The sequence below is a fragment of the Hypanus sabinus genome, chromosome 7, assembly GCF_030144855.1.
Source record: "Hypanus sabinus isolate sHypSab1 chromosome 7, sHypSab1.hap1, whole genome shotgun sequence".
NCBI lineage: Eukaryota > Metazoa > Chordata > Chondrichthyes > Myliobatiformes > Dasyatidae > Hypanus > Hypanus sabinus.
In genome coordinates, this window is record NC_082712.1 from 78,768,697 (window position 1) to 78,793,819 (window position 25,123).

The following is a 25,123-nucleotide window of genomic DNA, read 5'->3' on the forward strand; positions in this document are numbered from 1 at the left end:
GGTCTGCAAAGCTGCTGGTAAGGTCAAGCACCTGATGCCCATTATGGGGTTTAGGGATTAGTGGGAGTGCCTGGCAAAGCTCACAAGGGCTAGAGCAGAGGACAGGAACCGGCCCTTCCGCACACAATACTGTCCCAAACTCATGGTGCTAATGACACCCACTTCCTTCTCTGCACATGGTCCCTATCCCTCCGCGCTCTTCATTTTCCTGAGCCTCTTGACCAGCTGAATCATATCCGATCCACTACTTATCCCGAAAGCACGTTCTCGAAACCCACTGCTCTCTACGTAAAAATAAGTTGCCCCGGACAGCTCCTTTGAACTTTCTTCCTTCTCATCTTCGACGCATACCCTCTGGAACTGGGCCACTGCACCCTGGGAAAATGATGCTGGCTGTCTAATCACAAACAAGAGAAAATCTGCAGATGCTGGAAATCCAAGCAACACAGACAAAATGCTGGAGGAGCTCAGCAGGTCAGGCAATGTCAATGGAGAAGGGTAAACAGTCGATGTTTCGGCCCGAAACATCGACTGTACTCTTTTCCGTAGATGCTGCCTGGCCTGCTGAGTTGCTCCAGCATTTTGTGCGTGTTGACTGGCTGTCTACCCCATTTATGACTCTTGTGACTTTTAAACACTTGTCAGCCTCTGCCGTTCCAGTGACAACACCCCCCAGATCAGGGCATTACAGCTATAACTCTTGGACAGTGAGGGGCAGGACATCCAAAATGTGCCCCAGGTAGGTTTGGAAACACCAATGCCCTTGAACAGAAAATCCTACAAAACGTAGTGGAAATAGGCCTGTCCACCCCGGGTAAAGCCCTCCCAACCACTGAGCACATCTACACGAAATGTTGTCGCAGGAAAGCAGCATCCATCATTAGGGACCCCCACCACCCCGGACATGCCATCAGGAGCCTCAGGGCTCACATCACCAGGTTCAGAAACAGTTATTACCCCTCAACCATCAGGCTCTGGAACCAGAGGGGGCAACTTCACTTGCTCCTTCACTGAAATGTTCCCACAACCAATGGACTCACTTTCAAGGGCTCTTCATCTCATGTTCTCGATAAGTATTGCTTATTTATTTATTTATTATTATTATTATTTCTGTCTTTTTGTATTTTCAGAGTGTGTTGTCTTTTGCACAGGGGCTCAACGCCCCAGTTGGGCGGTTTTTCATTGATTCTGTTATGGTTTATCATCAAATTTCCGCTTCGTAATTTTCTAAAATTTAATAAATAAAAAAAGAGATTCTGTTATGGTTATTATTCTATCATGCACTTGTTGAGTATGCTCACAAGAAAATGGATCTCAGAGTTGTATATGGTGACATAGATGTACTTTGATAATTTACTTTGAATTTTATTATTACTACACCCCTGCTTTCCCACTTACAGTGGGTAACCTTTTAAACCCCTTGCTTTCCAATTATCTACCCACTCTTTCCAAATACTCTGCTTCCAACACCCTTCATGGTAAAGAGTTTCAGAAACTCTCCACCCTCACAGAACATGTTCATCTCTGTCTTCACATGGTGCCCTGCTATAGACTCTCCCAGAAGAGGAAACCTCCTCCTCACACCCACTCAGTCAACTCATCTCAGCAATCTGATGCAATCGAGCCCCTTCTCACATTACTAAACTCCAGCCGGTGCCGGAGGGCCAGATGAAGGGTCTAGGCCCAAAACGTCAACAGTTTATTCCCCTTTCTAGACGCTGCCTGAGCTGCTGAGTTCCTCTAGCACTTTGTGTGTGCGATGCTCTCGACTTCAAAGCACATCTGTTATCAAACTATATATACAGAATCCATCTCTGAGATTTGTCCTCCAGCAGGCAGCCATGAAATAAGGAAACCATTGAACCTGCTCTAGAAAACATCAACACCCAACGTGCGAAAAAAGGACAAATTGCACAAACAGCAGAAAGTGAGCCAACGACACGCAGAAGATTAAACTTGAAACCGGGAGTCCAGTAGTATTCAGTTTAGTTCAGTTGAGCACCGCACTGCTAGGCCGCTACAGGTCACAGAGACATTCTTCGCTGAACCCCTCAGACCACATCAAACCACTCAAAAACAGCAAAAAAACCCCAGTAACCAGAATCCAGAAAAATGCACAACACCTGCAGAATCTCTTGTGTCCATACTCTCGTGGATACGGGTCTAACCTGACCTGCCTTTCCTCGTATCGCATCTCGCCTGTTCCTGGTCTTAATCTAGCAAGCTTTCTCCGAACTGCCTCGAAAGTATTATATAAAGTACATAACGTTCTCAATATCATCTTCCCGGTGCTGTGTGGTACACTCCAAACATTCATACTCTGCTTGACTAGTTGAGTCTATTGTGATCTGCACAAGGCCAAGTATCCACAGGTCCAATGAAAAACTTACCTGCAGCAGCATAGCACACACACAATGCTCAAAGTAAATTTATTATCAAAGTGCATACACGTCACCATATACAACCCTGAGATTCATTTTCTTGCAGGCATACTCAGTAAGTCCATAGATTAATAACCATAACAGAATCAATGAAAGACTGCACCAACTGGGCCTTTCAATCAGAGTGCACAAGACAACAAACTGGGCAAACACAACAATAATAATCAATAAATAAACAATAAATTGTGTGAACATGCAATGAGTCCTTGAAAGTGAGTCCGTAGGTTGTGGGAACATTTCAGTGATGGGGCAAGTGAAGCTGAGTGAAGTTATCCCCTTTGGTTCAAGAGCCTGATGGTTGAGGGGGTATAGGCAGCATTGACAAGAAAAACATAAATTAGTCATTAGATTATACACTTTTCTTTACAAGAATGAAAAATATTTTTTGAGGTGAGGTAGAGGCAAGGTGGTGGGGCCCAGGCCCGGGAGTGAGGAACAGCCCGCGGTTCGGCCAATTTAAGTGCCGGGGCAAATTGAAAAGGTCAGGGCGTTGGGGTCGGAGGTGAGGGACAGGCTGGAGTTCAGCTCGCTGCTCCGCGAGGTTCACTTGTCTCCGCGCTGAACTGAGGCTGTGGCCTGCAACTGACAGGCTACTGGATCAGCTGCAGTGATGATTGGCTTCGTGTCTGTGGACTCACTTTCATGAACTTCAGTTCTGAATGTCATTTGCTTCCTAATATTGTTTTTTCTGCACAGTGGGTGTTTGCTGTTCTTTTTCTAAAGGGTTCTTCTGGGTTTCTTTGTTTTGTGGCTGCCTGTAAAGAGGCAAATCTCAATGTTGTATATTGTACTTTGATACTAAACGTGCTTTGAACTTTGACCCTGGGCAGAAACTGCTGGGAACACTTAGCTTCTGAGCAGCAAGGAAATGGCTTTGTTTCTCTTTGACAGAGGATCTTCAAACCCAGCCTCACCTGCACTGACTGCATCTCCACTTCCCGCTGCCTCAGGAAAGCAGCCACCATTACCCGGGAGCCCTCCCACCCCGCACATTCTCCCTTCTTCCCGCCCGTCGGGCAGAGCACGTACCATCAGCTCAGGCACCAGAAGATGTCGACAGAATCAATGCAGGGGAGGTTGACTGGGCTGTGTCCCAACTCCCTGTAGTTTCCTGCAGTCTGCGACAGGGCAGTTGGCCTTCGAAACCATGGTGATGAAATCCAGCGGCAAAACATAATCTACAGCCTCTGCTGTTCCCTTCTTTATTATATCTGCTGCACAAATCTTATCCACTTATCTCTACAAGCAGATGAAGTGCCCATACCCTTCCTCCCTCACCTCCACTCAAGCCCCAATCAGTCCTTCCAGATGAGACAACCCCTCACCTGTGAATCTGCTTTGGTCGCCTATTGTGTCTGCTGCCCCCGATACGACCTCCTTTGCAATGGTGAGACCCATCGCAAATTGGGGGGCCGCTTTGTTGAGCACCTCTGCACCTTCAGCCACAAGCCCGACCTCCCTGTGGCCGAACATTTTAATTCCCACTCCCATTCCGACGTTGATCCATCTTGCCAAGATGAGGCCACCCTCAGGGTGGGGGAGCAGCACCTCGTTCCGTCCGAGTACCCTCCAACCTGAGAGATTGAATACTGATGTTCCTTCCGGTAAAAATTCACCCCCCCCCCCCAACAGGTCCTCTATTCCCCACTCTAACTTCACTTCTTCTCAATTCGGTTCCCTCCTTCTTCCCTTTCTCCCATGGTCCACTCTCCTCTCCTATCAGATTCCCTCCTCTCCAGTCACCAAACCCACCTGGCTTTGCCTATCACCTTCCAGTTAGCCTCCTCCCACCTCTTTATTCTGGCATCTTCCCCCTTTCTTCCGAGTCCTGAAGAAGGGTCTCGGCCCAAAATGTTGAGTGTTTATTCTTTTCCATAGAGGCCGCCCGACCAGCCGAGTTCCTCCAGCACTTTGTGTGTGTTCCCTTCATTAAAGAAGGTGAGTGAGACAGAGAGAGTTGTACACGTTCCTACTGTAGTGAAGGGTAAGATCGTATACATTCCTACTGTACTGAAGGACAGGACTGGCAATATAGAACATATGATAGATAGCAGGTAAACATCCAGTCCATGGCAACATTATGGAACCCTGGTAGACGCGTGACACTTGAGGTCCTGAGCAGGAAAAAAGAGTCACATGTCAGGTTTAGGCAGCTGGGATCTTGAATCCCTTCAGGATTATAAAAGATGAGACTGTACTTGAAGTATATATAGTATGCAGTTCTCGTCACCCAGCCATTGTAAGTTTCTGTCATTAAACTTCAAATGGTGCAGAAAAGATCTGTGAGAATGTTACTGGCTTTGCCGTTGAACTCCTCGTTTCCCCTGGAGTGATGGAGGTTGAGGGGTGGCTTGTTAAATCTGTTTCCCAGTGTGGGGGTCTTCGAAGCTGGACGATGAGAGGGGAAGATTTAAAAGGGACTAAGGTGCAGGTTTTTCATACAGAGAAGAGTGAGATAGGGAACAAACTGCCAGAGGAAGTTCAAGTTTAATTGTCAGTCAACCATACATGAATACCACCAAAGGAAGCAGCGTTACTCTGGGGCAAAGGTGCAAAACTCAGCACCATCAGTCACACACAGCACAAACTACAGAGCAGATAAACACAGAGCCACACAAATATTACATACAGCTGCCACAAAAAAATAAACCAATTTCATAATGCATGCAAGTGATGATAAACCTGACTCTGGTATGGGTCCCTATTGTGGACTGAGAGTGGGAAGGGGGCAGGGAGAGGGGAATCATGGTTGGGAAAAGGGGGAAGCGAGCAGGAAACACGATAGAGAGATTCTGTGATGATCAATAAACCAATTGTTTGGAATCAAATGCCCTTACCAAGTATCTCAGGGCTGGGTGTGTCTGCACCTATGCCATCCGCCTCCCCCCACCCCCCTGACACTTCTTATTTCTGCCACCTATCCCACACCGATCCACCCTCGCCATTCCCAACATCCTTTGCTCCTGCCAGATTTACAAGCTCGCTCACTGCTCCACGTTGACAAATACAGTACTGTGCAAAAGTATAGATACAGAGGAAATGGTGGCTTCAAGTTTAGTTGCAACCTTACAGATGGGGAAAGAGACTTCAGGGCAGGGGTTTCCTAACTCTTTTTATGCCATGGAGCAATACCATTAAACAAGGAATCTGTGGACCCCAGGTTGAAATCCCGCTCTAGAGGGATGCAGGCAAATGAGAGGGGCTTAGACAAACATCTTGGTCAACATGAATGACCAAAGGCCCTGGTTTCTGGCTGTCTAACTACAAAGTACAGTAAAGGACCCTTATCTTTCCCCCTTCATTTCCGATCCTAATGAAGGGCCTCAGTCCGAAATACCTATTCTTTACTCTTTTCCATAGATGCTGCCCGACCTGTGGAGTTCCTCCAGCATTTTGTGTGTGTGTGTTGTATAATTAAGACTATGTAGTCTCTTTATGCCACTTCAGATTTATGTTTTAACTTTCAGAAATACTTTGAAGTGCATTTATTTTAATAATTTACAAGTATTGAGTTACATTTGTGCTGCCTTTAAACCTCGCTGCTCATCAGTGAGAGTGCTCTGCGATGAGCTTCGGGCTACGTTACCTCTTTCCCCTCACCGTGGACCATGAGCCCCTGCTCCAGCAAATGCCTCAGCCGAGGGGGCAACGCTGCCACGACCAACATCACTGTTTGTCAGATTGTGCTGTGTACAGATCGGGCTGCTGCATTTCAAAACAAAAAAAAATACTTCATTGGCTGCAGACGGCTTGGGACTTCCTGAGGGTGCGGTGGCTCCATTGAAATGCAAATTCTTTCTTCCTTTTACACACAAACACACTTAAATTCAAAGCCCTTCCCCTCCCAATGGCTGCACCTGTCTCAGGTCTTCAGAGCCTATCGTACAGCCCAACCGCCTGCCCCCCTCCCCCCCTCCCCAACTCATTCCACACCTGAGCTCTGCCATTGCCCTCCCTGTTCGTTTCCCCTTCCTTCTCCAGCTCTGGGGGAAGCGAGAAGGCGAGGCTCAGCCAAGGCCTCGGCCTGTCCCCCTGGGCCAGCCTCCCCTGAGGAAGCCTCTGCCTTGTCCCAGAGGTCGAGAAAACGCCCGGTGCTCCTCTGTCAAAATCCACTCACAAATCCAAATCGGAATGGTGACCTTCAGTTTCCAAGGCAGTGGTCAAGAGGCAGCCATGTGAATGTGCAGGGAATGATGGGACACGGATCACAAACAGGCCATAGGGATTTTGTTTAATGTGGCATCATGTCCACCACAGATATTGTGGGCCAAAGGGCCTGTTCTAAACTGTTTTGTGTTGTGTCAGGATGAACACAGGACATGCACTCTTCTCGTTATTACTATCAAGGATGAGGTACAGGAGCCCAAAGACGCATACTAAACATTTCAGGAACAACTCCTTCCCCTCTGCCATCATATTTCTGAACAGTCTATAAACCCATGAACACTACAATGTTGTAATATGAAGGAGGGGGGAGAGTTCCTGGGGAATAGAGGAGGGTTACATGGGTCAGTGTTGGATCTCTGTCAGGAAGGAACAGGGAGTACCTGCTTCCCTCATCCCACAAAGGGTCAGCCGGATAACTGAGTGATCAGTGCTGGGTTAGCAAGGACTCCACACCGCCCACAGGAGAGGCCAACGAGTCCCCATTAGCTCCTGGAAGGATACTTGGCCCAGCCAGGGACATGCTGGCCACTCCGCCGTTGGCCACTCATTGGTGAACACAGCACTGAGGTCGTGGCTGATGGGACGTCCCACGAACAACCCAGTTCTCACCTTGAGGATCTGCTGTCTGTTCTTGGACTCGCCCAAAATGGCCTCACCTTCTCCCCCATCGCTCTCATTCCAACATTTAACCCTCTCCACTCTGGAGGTCAAGCTCCCAAAAGCAGGTCAGTCTTCCCAAGAAGCCGAGCCCCAGAACTGAAGCTATCAACCTCGGGGTCCAAACAAACCTTATACCACTGAAGCCCCCCTCCACTCCGATATTTTTACAAGGAGGTGTGAGGCACTCCTTCCCTCCACTAGTCTGCAGGTCACCCCTGAGCAAGGTGTAGCACCTGTTTAGTACCCCTCCCATCATTCAGGGTCACGAGAGCAGGTGGTGGACGGTCGTACGAGCAGCTGGTGCATATCACAAGTCCTGGTTATGTGACCACCAATGCCAGGCAGACAATCTCTACTGATAATGGCTGGGTTCGCCTGTCTTGTAAAGATACGGTCCAGAAGAAGACAATGGCGAACCACTTCTGCCAAAAAATTTGTAAAGAACAATCATGGTCAGCCTTGTCATAAGGCATGGCACATGATGAATGAATGAATTGTAGACCAATATTCCCACTACCTTTATATTTAGTTCTGCAAGAGTTTGGGGGATATTTCAGGGAAAATTGATGTGTTCTCCAAGAAGGCCTCAAGGTTGGATGCCTAACACAGAAGAGCACTATTTAAATCTTTATAATTTATAGGTGGTTCCATGGCGTTGTGTTTTATACTGTTTACAACCAGAAGCTGACATTGGCCAGAATCCCTATCCCAGGTTTAGTTCTGTAAACTGCGAGTTGCATCAACAGTCAACTCAAGACTTGTTGCCCCCCCCCATTCCACAATTAGCGAGAGTGTTGGGTTGACAAACAGAACGCTGGTTTCCACAGCCCAGGGCAACTCCCCAAGGTAAAACAAGGACACAAGAGAATGCAGATGCCAGAAGCTGGAGCAACACAAGTTCAAGTTCAAATTCATTCAAGCGTACATATCTGTACTGCCAAACAAAACAATGTTCCTCCGGACCAAGGAGCACAACACAGTACAGATAACTCACGTGCGCACACACACACAACATATAAAGTACTATTACCACAAATAAATGATCAAATAAGGTGTATTTAAAAGTTGAAAAGTAAACACTATAACACTACTGGCACTTCATACGTGATGAGACCGGGGTGGTGGCAGGAGGTCAGTCGTCTTGGGGGAAGAGATTGTTTCTCATCCTAACAGCTCTTGTTCTACACAAATGGTTGGAGGAACTCGAGGGGTTGGGCAGCATCTGTGGAGGGAAAGGGGCAGTTGATGTTTTGGGTCAAGACCCTTTCATATTGATCAACACTAATGAGCTCTTCTGAATGTTTCTGTTGGCATTCTTTAACACTCAACCGTTTGCATTGTCTTGACTCAACCACAGAAGAGAGCAGAATCCAAAATTCAGTCCTGCTGCTATCAGACTCTCATACTCTAAAAGACCCCTCCCAATCGAGACATCCTCTTTTCTCTCCCCTCCCATCGGGCAGCCTAAGAACGTGTACCACTAGGTTCAATAAAACCATTGAATTGTCCCTCTAATACTCCTCATGATCTTTCCACTTCCTCTGGAAGTGGAATGCTATAACCTGCTACCTGTCTTCCTTCTACGCAACCTCAATGTCCTTGTCACCAAAGACTCTCACAAGTTTCTATGGATCTATGGTGCAGTGTGGTTGTATCTCTGCTGGGAATGGATTCTATGGACCTATGGTGCAGTGTGGTTGTATCTCTGCTGGGAATGCATTCTATGGACCTATGGTGCAGTGTGGTTGTATCTCTGCTGGGAATGGACAGGATTCCAATAGGCTGCAGAGGGTCTTAGGCTAAACCAGCTCTGTAATGGGCACAACTCTCCCCATCATCGAGGACATCTTCAAAATACAGTGTCTCAAGAAGGTGCCACCCATGGTTAGGAACATGCCCTCCCCTCATTGCTACCAACAGGGAGGTAAAGACCCACACTCAATAATTCAGGACCAGCTTCTTCCCCTCCACCGTCAGATTTCTGAATGGACATCAAACTCCACAAACACTACCTCACTAAGCCTCGCTTGTACAACATATCTATTTTATTTTTTTACTGTAACAGATAGCAATGCTACCACTAAACAAATAATTTCACGATTTAAGGCAGTGCTAGTAAGCCTTACTCTGACTCTGAGGCAGAGAAAAGCTTTTCCCTGTGTCTTGGCGCACTTGACAAAAATAGGCCAATTACTAACGTCAGTCGCAATGCTGGAAATGGGTCAGGCAAATTAGCACGCTGCAAGATCCCACATCAGTGTTGGCCGGAGCCTGGGTCTGGGGTGTCGGGCCGGAGCCCTTTGGGCAACGGTACCTCTGCACAGTCTTAAAATCACTCAGTGACTCAGCTTCCTCCACATCCTTCCATGTGGACATTCCCTCTTCTCTCTCCTGTCAGGCAGAAGATATAAAAGTTCGAAAGCACATACCATCAGGATCAAGGACAGTTTCTACCCCACTGCTGTAAGATCACTGACCCCTAGTATAATGCAATAGACTCTGGACTTGACCATTTACCCTGTATTGGTCTTGGATCTTGTGGTCTACCTGCACTGCACTTTCTCTGATGCTGTGAGACTTTATTCTGTATTCTGTTAATAGTTCTCCCTTGCACTGCCCCAATGTGCAGATGTAATGAAATTATCTGAATGCACGGCATGCAGAGCTATGTTTTTCACTGTACCTCAGCACACATGATAATTGTAAACCAATCTACCCAATTTATCATAAACACAAGAGATCCTGCAGATGCTGGAAATCCTGAGCAACGCACACAAAATGCCAGAGGAACCTCCGCTACAAACGCCCTTCTGTTTATTCCTGTCCATGGATGCTGCCTGACCTGCTGGGTTGCTCCAGTGTTTTGCTCAGGATTTCCAGCGCCCGCACAATCTCTGATATCTCCGCTCAGAGGGGCCATACCATCCCCTCTTGTTCCTCTCCAGCTGTCGAGACCTCTTCTTGTCCGGCACCACCACCAGTGCTCCCGTCGGATCTGTTACTCTGTGTGGGGATTTGTTTATAATTCACTGCCTCCCTGTCAATGGCTCTGTTTTACTCAGCTAAGTAGGCTGGGTGAACGTGTGACACCTTCTGCTTTAGCCTGGGGACAGTCCTATTTATAGCCATCCTGCTTTCCCTTCCTCAAGATCCACTGGGAACTGGGCCAAAGCTACTCGTTATCCCAGGAAGTCCACAGTGGTGGTGAGGAGAGAGCTGTAAACGCCCCTCTTTAACTCTCCTTCCCTGTCACCCCCGCCCCTCCTTACCCACTGGCTGCCCTGGGTTCATAATCACAGTTAATTAATCAAACACTCACTGCAGGCCCAGTAATTGATTCTTGGCTGGTTCACTCTGGGAGGAGTTTGCCAAAGCACGCAGCCCTGCCAGTTCTTATTCGCTGGGAAGTATATTTCTTTCTCACTCCCTACGAGCAGTCCAGAAGGCGGCCTCTACCGTCACGAATCCCCAGCATCTAGGCCATGTCACCTTTTTGCCACCGTTGTTGGTCATGAAGGCCAGGTTCAGGAACAACTATTTCCCATTCGCCATCAGGTCCCTGAACGGACCTGCACAGCCCTCATCACTACCTCAGCAAAGACCACCACCAATCACCTCTTGCACGATGACTGGTCTCTCTTTCTTTTTTTTCCGCATGTGTTGCGATTTGAGGTTTTCTTCTTCACTGTCAAGTACAATTTACACGCAGTGGCCACTTTATTAGGAACACCTGCCCAGCTGATCATCAATGCGAGCATCCAATCAGCCATCCCCTTCACGTTCACACGGTTGCCGAAAACACCACTATTGTATTTGCCTCTGTCACCATGACTGGCACCCACCTCTCTCTGTGCGAGAACAAACTTGCCCCACGTCTCCTGTATGCCTTATTCCTGTATAATGCAAGCCCTTGGTCTAGCCTGGGAAAAAGATTCCGATAAGCCTCTCATAACCTTACAGATTTCTATTGGGTCACCACCACTTCAAAGAAAAGAAACCCAACTTTTCCAAACTCTCCTGGTGAACCTCTTCTCCATCTTAAACACAAGAGTTCTGCGGGTGCAGGAAATCCAGAGTAACACCCACAAATGCTGGAGGAACTTGGCAGGTCAAGCATCTATGGAAATGAATGAACAGTCGATGCTTCGGGCCCAGGAACGGGGAAGATGGCAGAATGGTTGGGGAGGGGGAGGGAAGGAGTTTAGCTGGAGGGTGATAGGTGAAGCCAGGTGGTGGGAAAGATATAGGGCTGGAGAAGAAGGAATCTGATAGGAGAGGAGAGTGGACCATAGGAGAAGAGGGGGTGTGGACACAGGGGGAGGTGATAGACAGCTGAGAACAGGTAAGAGGCCAGAGTGAGGAATAGAAGAGGGGAGGGGAGGGAAATTTTTTAAACCAGAAGGAGAAATTGACATTCATGCCATCATCTTGGAGGTTATCTCTATCTCTATCTTTTCTAAAGCGTCTACATACTTCCTATAATGGGGTGACCATAACATATCCATATTACCTCCCATGGGAATTTCCTCCCTGACTTCAGCCATCCTTATGCCAGTTTACACCCACCCCAGACGGACATGACGCCTGCACTCAATCAATTCCTTTTGACCGGCAGACTTGGAAAGGGACAACCTGAGACCCTCTTTATCACTGCCAGTGACTTCACGTGTGTGTTACTGAGACACTACCAGCCTGTCTCCTGTTCCACCAGAAGTTCAAACACCTTTGGCCATTGCTACACAAAGTCATCCCTCATCTACACTTTGGTAAATCGGACCACCAGAATGTGCTCCTTATCTCCACGTACAAACCAGGGGAAATGAGGGAATTCAGTATGGAAAGTCATCCAGTGCTGCTCTGAGGAAACAGACGAGCTTCTACACGGCTGCTTTGAGTCAGTGGACTGGTCCCACGTTCAGAGACTCAGCTGCCAGCCTAGAAGAGTATGTCCCCACCATCAGCAAGAGTGTTTACCAAAGAGGACAGCCCGGGTGTTTACAAACCAGAAACCAAGAGATCCAGTCCCTACTGAATCCAGTTCAAATCCACTGACCCTGACTTTTACAGGAAATTGAGTTACTTTAAAAAAAAATTGAGATACAGCAAGGAATAGGCCCGTCCATCCCTACAAGTCCTGTCACCCAGCAACCCCCAATTTAACCCTAGCCTAATCACGGGACAATTTACAATGACCAATTAACCTCCTAACCCCTACATCTTTGGACTGTGGGAGGAAACCAGAGCACCCGGAAGAAAGCTACATGGTCACAGGGAGAACATGTAAATTCCGTACGGACTGACCTCTTCAGAGAAGCCAGGGGACAGTAACAGTCCAGGACCGAGTCTCGGACCAGCCATCGGACACATTGACAGGCTACAAAACCAAGCCCGGCAGCGTTGCCCACAACAGCACAGCTTTCCTGAGGAGTGCAAAGCGTTCTGTGCAAACTTTGAACGACACAACTCACTCTGACAATCTCAAACACACCTCTACCCACAGTCTCTGCTAACTGCTCTGCCCGTGACTGCAAGAAACTGCAGAGAGTTGTGGACGCAGCTCAGCACATAACAGGGCCCAGACTCACCTCCATGGACTCTCGTTGCTTTGGTAAGGAAGTCAGCATGGTCAAGGACCGCGTTCTCTCTTCCCCCTTCTCCCGTTGGGGAGAAGATACAAACACGTACCGCCAGGCTCAAGGACAGCTTCTATCCCCCTGTTACAGGACTATCGAACAGGCCTCTATCACTGCTTCCCTCAGGTAGAAGGTACAAGAGCCTCAGGACTCACATCACCAGGTTCAAGTACAGTTACTACCCTTCAACCATCAGGTTCCTGAACCCAATGGAATAACTACACTCCACTGAGATGTTCCCATAACCAGCAATCTCACTTTTAAAAACTTAAAAAATTATTTATTGCTATTTATTTATATTTGCATTTGCACAGTTAGTTGTCTTCTGCACTCTGGTTGATCTTTCATTGATCCTGTTATAGTTACTGTTCTATAAATCTACTGAGTACGCCCGCAGAAAAATGAATCAGTATTGTCTATGGTGACACTTAAGTACTCTGATAATAAAATTTACTTTGAACTTTGTAAAATGGACTTTTGACCTCAAAATCTACATAGTCATAGCCCTTGCACCTTATCATTTATCTGCTCTGCACTTTCGCTGTAACGGCTCTACTTTATTCTGCACTATTTTAGTTTTACCCGGTACTACCGCGATGCACTGCATAGTCATTTGGTCTGTTATTGTTTTCCCTTGTACAATCTCGAAGTACAGATGTGATGACATGATCTGTGCAGATGCTGTGCAAAACAAACGTTCTCCCTGTTTCTCGGTATGTGTGACAATAATAAACCAAGTTTATTAAGACTATAACAGACTTAATTGTTTATTGAAATAGACCCTTCAGTATAGACCCTTCAGGCAAGGCTGACTTAACCCTTGCCTAAACACAGAACAATTTACATTGACCAACCAGAGTGCCTTTGGACTGTGGGAGGGAACTGGAGCACCCAGGGGTGTGGGAGGGACCCATGCAGCTCACAGGGAGCAGAAGCAGAATTTAGCCTTCCAGCCCATTGAGGCTGCTCCATCATTCCATCATGGCTGATACATTAACCTTCTCAACCCCATTCTCCTGCCTTCTCCCCGTAACTTTCGTCACCCCGACTAATCTAGAACCTATCAACATCTACTTCAAATACACCCAGTGACCAGGTCTCCTCAGGTGTCCATGGCAACGAATTCCACAGATTCACCACCCTCTGGCTAAAGAAATTCCTCCTCATCTCCGTTCCAAACCGACATCCCTCTATTCTGAGGTTGTGCCCTCTGGTTCTATACTCCCGTTATAGGAAGCATCCACTCCGCATCCACTCTAATTGAGGCCTTTCAATACTTGAAAAGTTTCAGTGAGATTAACCCCCTCTCCCCTTTTAATTGCAACCTAACCAATATTTTATAGGGATTTAGCAAATTGAGCAGCAACAAATGGAGAGGCGCAGATTTAATGTTAACACAGATGTGGTCGGGCAGACGAGGCAAGCTCCTGTTTATATCTGAACACCAGGGAAATTCAATTCTCAGGGGTGGGCTTCAATCTGTGGATTCCTGTCTTGGGGAACACTGGCATACAACGTACATACTGATCCCTGGGAATACAAAACAGTGCAGAAAAACAAGTCCTCAGCCAATCACTCCACGACACGACCTGTTGTGGCCACATACAGAACATTCACTATATTTACTATATTTAACCTATCACCCCATCTGCCAAATTAATGGAATAAACTGGTGTCTCAAACCGTGAATTATTCACAAGCTCGGGCTCATTACAGGATTGGCCACTCCCAGTTACAATGGCTGGAAGCTAATGGGTTCCTGTCCCTCCACCCCAATTTCTCCAGCGACCGGCTGGTTATATACGTAACTGCACTGTTGCAACCTGCACTCCTGTGGCCCACCTGCGTTTCTGCAGGGCAGGAGCCAAGCTCAGTGAGAAGTGGGAAAGGCACTGCCTGCAATTCCAAGCTCAAAGCAAATTTATTACCAAAGTCACCATACACAACCTTGAGATTCATCTCCTTGTGGGCAACCTCAACAAATCTACAGAATAATAACCATAACAGAATCAATGAAAGACTGCCCAACCAGGGCGTTCAATCACTCTGCAAAAGATAACAAGCTCTGCAAATACAAACAGAAAGAAATAATAAATAAATACGCAATAAATATCAAGAACATGAGTCCTTGACAGTGAGTCCACTGGTTGTGGGAACATTTCGACAATGGGCCAAGAGAAGTTGCGTATGGTTATCATCTTTGGTTCAAAAGTCTGATGGCTGAGGGGTAGTAATTGCTCCTGAACCTGGTGGCGCGAGTCCTGAGGCTCCTGTACTGTCTTTCTGATGGCAGCAACGAGACGGGAACATGTTTTGGGTGATGGGGGTCCCTGATGATGGATGATCACTTTAAAGAAAGAGTTACAACAATCTATATTGACATGGTACCCATAAGGGAGGAAGAGGGGAGCCACATTGAGGTGTACAAACAAGGGAAATTGTTTCACTGAATTCAGCAACACAGTGGAGTCAGAGAGTCACAGGCTTAGGGAAACAAGTCCCTCCCCTCAACTTGTCCACATTGAACAAGGTGCCAACCTGCGTTAGTCCTGGTCATAGAAACAGGCCCCTCAACCCAACCCATCCATGCCAACCTGAGTTAATCCTCATTTGCCTGCCTTTGGTATTAGCCTACAAAATGGCCCAATTCTGCTGCTACCTTAAACCTTTCCTATCCAAGTAGCTGTCTAAAATATCCCTTAAACACTATAAATGAAACCTTCTTGACCACTTCCTCTGGCAGCTTTGTCTCTACGCCCACCACTCTCTGGGCGAGAAAGCTGCTCCCTCCAGTCAGATCTTTTCCACCTAAAACCTATGCTCTCTGCCCCGGGAGAAAAGACTGTAACGCCCACCTTATCTCCGTTTTATAAAACTCCATACAGTGACCCCTCACCCCCCACAGCTCTGGGGAAAATGGGTCCAGTGCACACAAGCCAAGCGCTCCTGTTTCAGGTAATGTTCTTGTCAATCCTTTCTGCACCATCTCTGACTTAATGACATTCTCCCTAAACCCAGGCGACCAGAACAGGAAAAGATATTCCAGGTCTTGCCAACATCTTGTATAGTTGTAACGTGACATCCCAACTCCTGGCCAGTGAAGTGTGCCAAATGCCTTCTTCAGTACTGTCCACTTTCACAGGGTACCACGTGCCAGCACGCCAAAGTCTATCCCTGTTCTACAACACTCTCTAGGGTCCAATGATTCACTGTATAGTCCTGCCCTGTTACAGGTCCCACTTGTCCAAGCTCACCTCCACACACCAGTCTTTAGGGTAGAAGCAGAGAATGCAGGATCACAGACTCAGGATGTGGAGGAAGAAATTAGGACTAGGAGCAGGAGGAGAGCTTTCTCTATAAGGTTTAGTGGGGGGTGGGGAGCTGTTTCAACACAAAAAGACCCAACCTCGAATGGGGGTGAATGGTCCATGAATGCTTAGAGCGGGGCAGCATACAGGCAGGGCTGAACAACCTCTGACGCGCAAAGCTCATGACGGTATGTGAGAGGCATTGGGGCGGGTGAGACAGACGGGGAGCAAGGCACAGGCACAGAGGTGAACGAAGGGGGTTCCCATGAATTGGAAAGGAGATGGAATCACGTAGAGATCTTGGGCGGAGGGGGGTGGGTGCGGTGGTAGCAATAGGAATTTATTTATATATAATTCATATTTTTTCGTGTAATTATTCTTTATAATTGTTGCACTTTGCTGTTTTTTCATTGCATGTTGCACCCTGACCAGCACATGACAATAAAATTGTAAACTTTGCCAGCTTCATCGTGGGCACTAGTCTTTGTAGTGTCTAGGACATCTTCAAGGGGCAATGCCTCAGAAAGGGGGCATCTGTCATTAAGAACCCCATCACCCAGGACAAGCCTTGTTCTCATTGCTACCAACAGAGAGCCTGAAGACACTCACTCAACAACTCAGCAACAGCTTCTTCCTCTCCGCCATCTGATTTCTGAATGTACACTGAAACCATGATCAGTACCTCAGTATTCTGCCTCTCTTTTTGCACAACTTAATTTATTTTACATATATACCTTTTATTGTAATTTAGTGTTCATTATGCATTGTATTGTACTGCAGACACAAATCAGCAAATTTCATGACATACTCCCGTGGAGTTAAACCTGATTCTGATTTTGAAATTCCTCATTCATGTAAATATATAGGGTGGATAAAGTTGACACTGAGGCAATACAATTACCTGGCACTGACTTTCAAATGCCTGAGCTAAGAACAGGAGAAGGCCACTCGGTCCCTCCAGAAATTGCAAGGAATGGCAGAGAATTGCCGGGAAGAGAACAATGCAGGAGTTCCCAAACTGGAAACTGTGGATGAACATCTTCTCCTCAGAGTCCAGGACTGCAGCAGTCAAAAGTGGTGACAATGGTGACAAAGCACAATCCTTTAACATCTGCCAGAAGATGCTGAGAATATTCTATGAGGCTGTGGTGGCCAGTGCTATCATGTTTGCTGTTGTGTGCTGGGACAGCAGGCTGAGGGTAGCAGACACCAACAAAATCAACAAACTCATTCGTAAGGCCAGTGATGTTGTGGGGGTGGAACTGGACTCTCTGACGGTGGTGCCTGAAAAGAGGATGCTGTCCAAGTTGCATGCCATCTTGGACAATATCTCCCATCCACTCCATAATGTACTGGTTAGGCACAGGAGTACATTCAGCCAGAGACTCATTCCACTGAGATGTAACACTGAGCGTCACAGGAAGTCATTCCTGCCTGTGGCCATCAAACTTTACAACCCCTCCCTCGGAGTGTCAGACACCCTGAGCCAATAGGCTGGTCCTGGACTTACTTCCACTTGGCATGATTAACTTAATATTATTTAATTATTTATGGTTTTACATTGCTATACTTCTTCACTATTCTTGGTTGATGCGGCTGTAAGGAAACCCAATTTCCCCTTGGGATCAATAAAGTATGTCTGTCTGTCTGTCTGTAATAAGTGGAGAAGTGACTTGCACAAAGCCGTCAGCAATGCTGATAGACAATACCAGTCCGAAGTCCGAGCCCTAGACAAGCCATTAAGTGTGGCAGGGCTTCCATGCTCCAAAACAGCGGCACGGATGGTCACCACTGCACCTGTGACTGCTCAGCCTGAGACCATGAGCGACTGTCGGCAGTTGTGGACACAGCTCAGCACATCACAGAAACCTGCCTCCCCTCCACGGACTCTGTCCACTCTTCCCACTGTCTCCTCAGGAAAGCAGCCGATGTAATCAAGAACTGCTCCCACCCCGATCGTTCCCCCTCCTCCCACTCTCACTGGACAGAAGATGGAAAAGCCTGAGGTTCGAGACCTGTTTCTATCCCCGCTGCTATCATGCTCTCAAACACTAAATTTGACCACGATCTCCCAGTCTACTTCACCGTGGCCCTGTAGCTCATTGCCTGCCTGCACAGCACTTTCTCTGTAAGTGTAACACTTTATCTGGCACTCTCTCCCTCCTGGAAGCTTCGGAATCGGTTTATGATTGTCACATGTACTGAGATACAGTGAAGAGCTTGTCTTGCAGACTGATCATAGCGATCAGATCATTACTCAGTGTACTGAAGTAGAACCAGGGAAAACAATAACAGAACGTAGAATGAAGTGCAGGGAAAGGGCAGTGCGGGTAACCGGTAAGAAGCAACATTACTGACAAGGTAAACTGTCAGTTCAATAATCCACTTTAGCATTCTGAAGCATCTCTACATTTCTGTAAGACACGATCTGCTCGGATGGTAATCGAAGCTTTTAACTGTATCTTGGTTCCTGTGACATCAGTAAACCAGCATTAAAGTACTCCACCTCTGTCAGATTGGAACCTGAGCCCCATTATCCCATCTAACCCACCTCTTGAGCAAAAGGGGATAATGACCATCTATTGAAATGTTCTCACAACCAATGATTCCACTTTAAGAACTCTTTATCTCATGTTCTCATTATTTATTGCTATTATTTATATTTGCATTTGCACAGTTTGTTGTCTTCTGCACTCTGGTTGATCTTTCATTGATCCTGATATAGTTACTGTTCTACAGATTTGCTGAGTATGCCCACAGGAAAATGAATTGCCCGGTTGCATGTAGAGACATACAAGTACTGGTGACCATTCATCTCCTTCCTTAGTGAGGATTGATATCCAATACTCAAATCCACTCCCACACTTCAAGGAAGAACTCCACGGACTCTTCACCCTATGAGGAAGAAAGTACTACCTCAGGCTTCTTATTTTCAATGAGTGACATCCAAGTTCTCGATTTCCTTTACAAGAGAAAATCTTCAAAAGGAGATGGATCAAGACGGCTGTATCCACCATTAATGATTCTTAAGAGGATCACAGCCTTGATACAGTGTTTGGAAACTTCAATGACCCGGACAGTTATGGTGGCTGGAGTCAGGCTTTATGCTGTGGTCACTCATGCCAAACAGGTCAAAGGGTAAAGGCCAGACTTAGAGTGGTCCACTGGTCCTCCAGGTTCAGGGGCTCAGCTGAACCCTGACTGGTCAAACAAAATTGTTATGGAAGCAGCAGTGAAGAATCCTTCTTCGTCTGAGACTGTCTTCCTGAGTCTCCACTCGGGATTTGTGTGACTGATGGTGGTGAAAACAGAGATGAAGCTGCTGACACGATGAACAGCACCAGAGATGGAAGACCTTCACTGCTGCCCTGGACGCCAGCGGCTTAACGGATGTTACCTCCTCATCACTACTTGTCACAAGTCCCGAGGAAGGGTCTTAGCCCACAACATAAACGCTGCCTGACCTGCCGAGGTCCTCCAGCATGCCAGTTATTTATTTACTGAGGTACAATGTGGAGCAGGCCCTTCCAGCAACCCCCCAATTTAACCCTAGCCCAATCACAAGACAACTTACAATGTGGGAGGAAACCGGAGCACCCGGAGGAAACCCACACATTCCACAGGGAAGCCAGACAGACTCCTTGCAGAGGATGCCAGGAATGAACTCCAGACTCCGACGCCCCGAGCTGTAATGGCATCGTGCTAACCGCTTTGCTACCACGGAGATCCACAGAACACTGGGTCTCCAACATCCCCAGAGTCTCCTGTGTTCCTCATTACTCCCACCAGGCAGGAGGTACTGGAGTCTGAAGACCCTAACAATGTTTTATGAGCAGCTCCTTCCCCCTCTGCCAGCAGATTTCTGAGCTGTCTGTGACCCACCATCACAACCTCTCCATTCGCCTTTGCATTATTTATTTTTTTAATGTATTTATGCCATCTATAAATTTGCCGAGACGCAGCTGATGTTGGCAGAGTTTCAGATGGTGACAAGTAGCTGTACAGGAGTGGGACGTACCAGCTGGTTGTTTGGTGGGAAGACCAAAGAACTGATTGTGGACTGCAGAAAGGGGAAGACGAGGGAACCTCACAGAGGAAACAGAGTGGAAAGGATGAGCAATTTCCTGAGTATTAATATCTCTCAGGGTCTAACCTGAACCAATATATCGGTGCAGCTACAAAGAAGACAAGACAGCAGCTATATTTCATTAGGAGTTTGAGGAGATTCGGATGTCATCAAAAACACAAATTTCTACAGATGTACCATGGGGAGCATTCTGACAGGCTGCATCACCGTCTGGTGGGGGGGGGGGGGGGGCTACTGCACAGGATTGAAATAAGCTGCAGAGAGTTGTAAACTCAGTCAGCTCCACCACGGGCACTAACCTCTGTAGTATCCAGGACATTTTCGAGGAGCGATGTCTCAAAAGGGTGGCATCATTAAGGACCCCCCATCACCCAGGACATACCCTCTTCTCATTACTCCCATCAGGGAGGAGGTACAGGAGCCTGAAGGCACACCCTCAACGATTCCAGGAACAGCTTCTTCCCCTCTGCCACTTGATTTCCGAATGGACATTGAACCCATGAACACTACCTACTTCTTTTTAAAATTTTAATTTTTGCTCTACTTATTTAATTTAATACACTAGATATATTTAATACATGTATTTAATTTAATACATTGATATATTTTACATATTTATCTTTCACTGTAATTCACAGCTTTTCCCCATATTGTTATGTATTGCATCGTACTGCTGCTGCAAAGACAACATATGCTGGTGATAATAAACCTGATTCTGATTGATACTGCGTAAGAACAGGCCCTTCAGCCCACAATGTCTCTACTGAACACGATGCCAAACTAAACCGCCTGCACATGATCCATATTCCTCAATTCCCTGCATATTGATGCATCTAATAGTCCCTTAAACATGTCTGTTGTATCTGCCTCCATCACCACCCCCAGGAAGTGCATTCCACTCTGTGTAAAAAAAACTTAACCCTGCCCATCTCCTTTAAGTTTAGTTCCTTCTCACCTTAATGCTGTGCCTCTGATATTAGGCATTTCTGCCGTGGGAAAAAGACTCTGACGATCCCGTCTACATCTCTCATAATGTTATACACCTCTATCAGCTCTTCCCTGAGCATTCACTGCTCCAGAGAAAACAGCCCAAGTTTGTCCAGCCTCTCCTGATAGCACGTGCCCTGTAATCCAGGCAGCAACCCCAATTATAACACATACAGTGCTGGAGGAACTTAGCAGGTCAGGCAGCATCTGTAGAGGAAAATGGACAATCAACATTTCTGGCTGAGACCCTTCACTGGGACTAAAAGACAAATATTGATCCCGAGGGAAATTGTTTCGTTACAGTCGCACCAACCAAGGATAGTGTAGAAATATAGCAACATAAAACCATAAATAATTAAATAATAAGTAAATTATTCCAAGTGGAAATAAGTCCAGGACCAGCCTATTGGCTCAGGGTGTCTGACACTCCGAGGGAGGAGTTGTAAAGTTTGATGGCCACAGGCAGGAATGACTTCCTTTGACGCTCAGTGTTGCATCTCGGTGGAATGAGTCTCTGGCTGAATGTATTCCTGTGCCTAACCAATACATTATGGAGTGGATGGGAGACATTGTCCAAGATGGCATGCAACTTGGACAGCATCCTCTTTTCAGACACCACCATCAGAGAGTCCAGCTCCACCCCCACAACATCACTGCCCTTGCGAATGAGTTTGTTGATTCTGTTGGTGTCTGCTACCCTCAGCCTGCTGCCTCAGCACACAACAGCAAACATGATAGTACTGGCCACCACAGACTCGTAGAACAACTCTGAGATTCATTTTCCTACGGGCATACTCAATAAATCTATAGAATAACAGCCATAACAGAATCAATGAAAGACCACCAACTAGGCTTTTCAACCAGAGTGCAGAAGACAACAAACTGTGCAAATACAAAAATAATAATAAATAAGCAAGCAGCAAGAGCACGAGATGAAGAGCCCTTGAAAGTGAATCCATAGGTTGTGGGAACAGTTCAGTGCGGGGCAAGTGAAGTTGAGTGTCATTGTGAAGAGATGAGGGGAAGGGGTGGCGTAGGAGCTGGCAGGGTGGATCCAGGTGAGGGGGAATGTGATAGGCAATTGAAGGAGTAGGAAGAGTGACAAGAGGCTGGCAGGAAGTGACGAAGGACTGAAGATCGGGAATCGATTAGGATTTCTTGGATCCTAGCTGCGGCCAAACTGGGAAAACCTCTCCTGCACCCTCTCCGAAGCCTCCACTTCTTTCCTGTCACTGGGCAACCAGAACTGCATACCATACCTGGCCCAGGTGAAGTTTTACAGATCCTGCCACACCCACGAATCGAGAAGCGCCTTGGGATCAGGTATCCACCAATCACATGGTCCTTCCGAACCCCAGCCTGACCTTTCCATGTTAGACAACCCAACTATCCCAGATATTCCTCTGGCAAAACCCCCAGCCTCTCACCTCAGGTGCCCAGGAAGATCCCACAGTAGAGTGGGAATTGGGAAGACAGAAACCAGCCATGTGATTAATTTTATTTTTAAATTACTTTATTTATTGATACACAGTGAAGGCCTAGACAGAGTGGATGTGGAGAAGATGTTTTCCATAGTGGGGCAGTCTAGGACCAGAGGACGAAGCCTCAGAACAGAGATGAGGAGAGATTTCTTTAGCCAGAGTGTGGAGAATCTGTGGAAGTTATTGTTGCAGACGGCTGTGGAGGCCGAGTCACTGGGTATATTTAAGGCAGAGGTTGATAGCTTCTTGATTGGTCAGGGCATGAAGGGATGCGTGGAGAAGACAGGAGATTGGGGCTGAGAGGGATAAGGAATCAGCCATGATGGACTCGATGGGCCGAATGGCTCAATCCTGCTCCTGTGCCTTGTGGTCCTGTGGAAACACCTCCTCTGGATTTGTGCATCACCCCAGGGCCCTTCAGACCCAGCGTGGGGGAGGGGAAGGGAAGGGAGGGATGTGAGCTATTAATTAAAAAAGCACATAGAATCTCGGGAGGTTGGCTGAGCTGAAGATGAAAGAGACAGTGGAGGTACGTATTTACAAGATCAGGAACTGATGGCACAGGCTCATCGTTACAGACCCCAAACAGGAGCAAACCTCCCACACCTGTACACACACTGGAAGTCTTGGACGACACGCACAACACGCTGCAGGAACGCGGCAGGTCAGGCGGCATCTACTGGGAGTAGACGGTTGAGGTTTCAGGCTAAAGTGGGGGTGGAAGGCAGACATTTGTTACACACCAGTGTGTCTGCCAACGTGTGCAATTTCATCTCACCAACTTAAGAGAGGTTTTGGCGAATGCAGACCTCTGGAGGGTTAGGATAAGGTGTAACGGAGGAGGCAGCGAAAGGGGGAGTAGTAGGGTCGAAGGTACCGAGGGGGTGATGCCATTTCCAATGCTGGGTGGGGAGAGGACTGAGGGACAGAGAGCAATGGTGATCGGCCTGAAGAGTCAAACACGGGAGGAGGTAAATAGTGATGGAGGTCTGAAACGAGCCGCCAGAGGAAACTGTCCATACGACTGTCAGACTTATGAGCAGAATCAGGCCATTCAGCCCATCAAGTCCACTCAGTAATTCTATCATGGCTGAATTATTATCCATCTGAGCCCCATTCTCCTGCCTTGTCCCTGTAAACATTGACGACCACTCAATAACCTGGCCTCCACAGCCACTTGTGGCAACAAAGTCCACGGATTTACCACTCGTTGGCTAAAGAAATTCCTCCTCATCTCCGTTCTAAATGGACGTCTCTCCATCCTGAGCTGTGTCCTTTGATCCGAGACTCCCCCACCATAGGAAACATCCTCCCTACGTTCACACTGTCGAGGCCTTTAAATATTTGATAGGTTTTAAAGTGATTCCACCGACATTCTTCTAAACTTCAGTGAATGTAGCCCCAGTCACATTAAACATATAGTAATTGTGTATTTAATATTTCAGTAAAATTTGAGTAATATTGTAAATGTACTATTTGATAAGCTTTTTTGTTGTTTACATAATTATGGGTTTATATGTAAATAACAGACATGGGGCAGAGAGAGGGAGGGGGTGGGGGGGAAGAGACTGTGAGAAAGGGGAAGGTGACAGCGAATCAGATTTCTGAACACACATCTCAAATATTCCTCGTTTACACTGCTTATTTCTTTTTGTAACTTCTAGGAATTTGTACGCCTTGCATCATCCTGCTGCCAGAAAACACCACGTTTTTATGACATAGCAATGACGATAAAGCTGGCTCAGAGGTGGCTGAGGGTAAACTTTCAAGGAGGCCTTGGGCTGACCAAAGGGTCGCATAGTTTAGAGGGGCTGATTGGCCTTGTTCCCTTGGCTCTGCTGGCATGAAGCCCAGGATCTGCTCAGCTGACTGAGCAGCCTCTGGCTCGTGGACAAATCAAATGTTCCTCTCTCAGTGCCCGCCTCCTTCAGCCCAAGACAAAGATGGATGAGGGCCAAACTTCAACAGCAGCGTTCCAGCTGTTTGTCCCCGAGAGGGAGAGGCAGAAACAGAAACCAACTCTACTACACACTAAACCGTCTTTATATCCCCCGACCCTCTCTCCTTCTCTCTCTAAAATCCCCTACAAAACCCCCTCCCAACAAATCACTCAGCCCTTTCAGGAACCTGCTCACTCTCCAACACATTACACACCTCTGCAAAACCCTTTCGCCTTTCTGCAGAATCCCCCCATCCCTCTCCGAAACCCTCTCCTACCTCTCCAGAACCCCCTCATACTTCTCTGAAACCCTTTACCACCTCTCCAGAAATTCCTCACACTCTCCGAAACTTTCCCACCTCATCAGAAACCCCTCATCCCTCTCCGAAACCCTCTCCTACCTCTCCAGAACCCCCTCAT

The 25,123-nt window shown here is 47.2% G+C and overlaps 1 protein-coding gene and 1 long non-coding RNA gene across 3 annotated transcripts in view; one reads left to right on the forward strand and one right to left on the reverse strand.

Annotated features, from left to right (window-relative positions):
• The window catches only part of LOC132396895 (uncharacterized), a 26,381-nt gene extending 1,291 nt beyond the window's left edge, over positions 1 to 25,090 (forward strand). The window contains exons 1-3 of the long non-coding RNA XR_009513157.1: positions 1 to 17; positions 4,320 to 4,379; positions 24,429 to 25,090. The exon at positions 1 to 17 is cut by the window's left edge and continues 1,291 nt beyond it. This is a non-coding gene — a long non-coding RNA (uncharacterized LOC132396895). The remainder of the gene's footprint in view (positions 18 to 4,319; positions 4,380 to 24,428) is intronic.
• Positions 1 to 25,123, reverse strand: part of LOC132396894 (lysine-specific demethylase 6B-like) — a 245,230-nt gene that overhangs the window by 107,703 nt on the left and 112,404 nt on the right. The gene's annotated exons all lie outside the window — the stretch shown is intronic.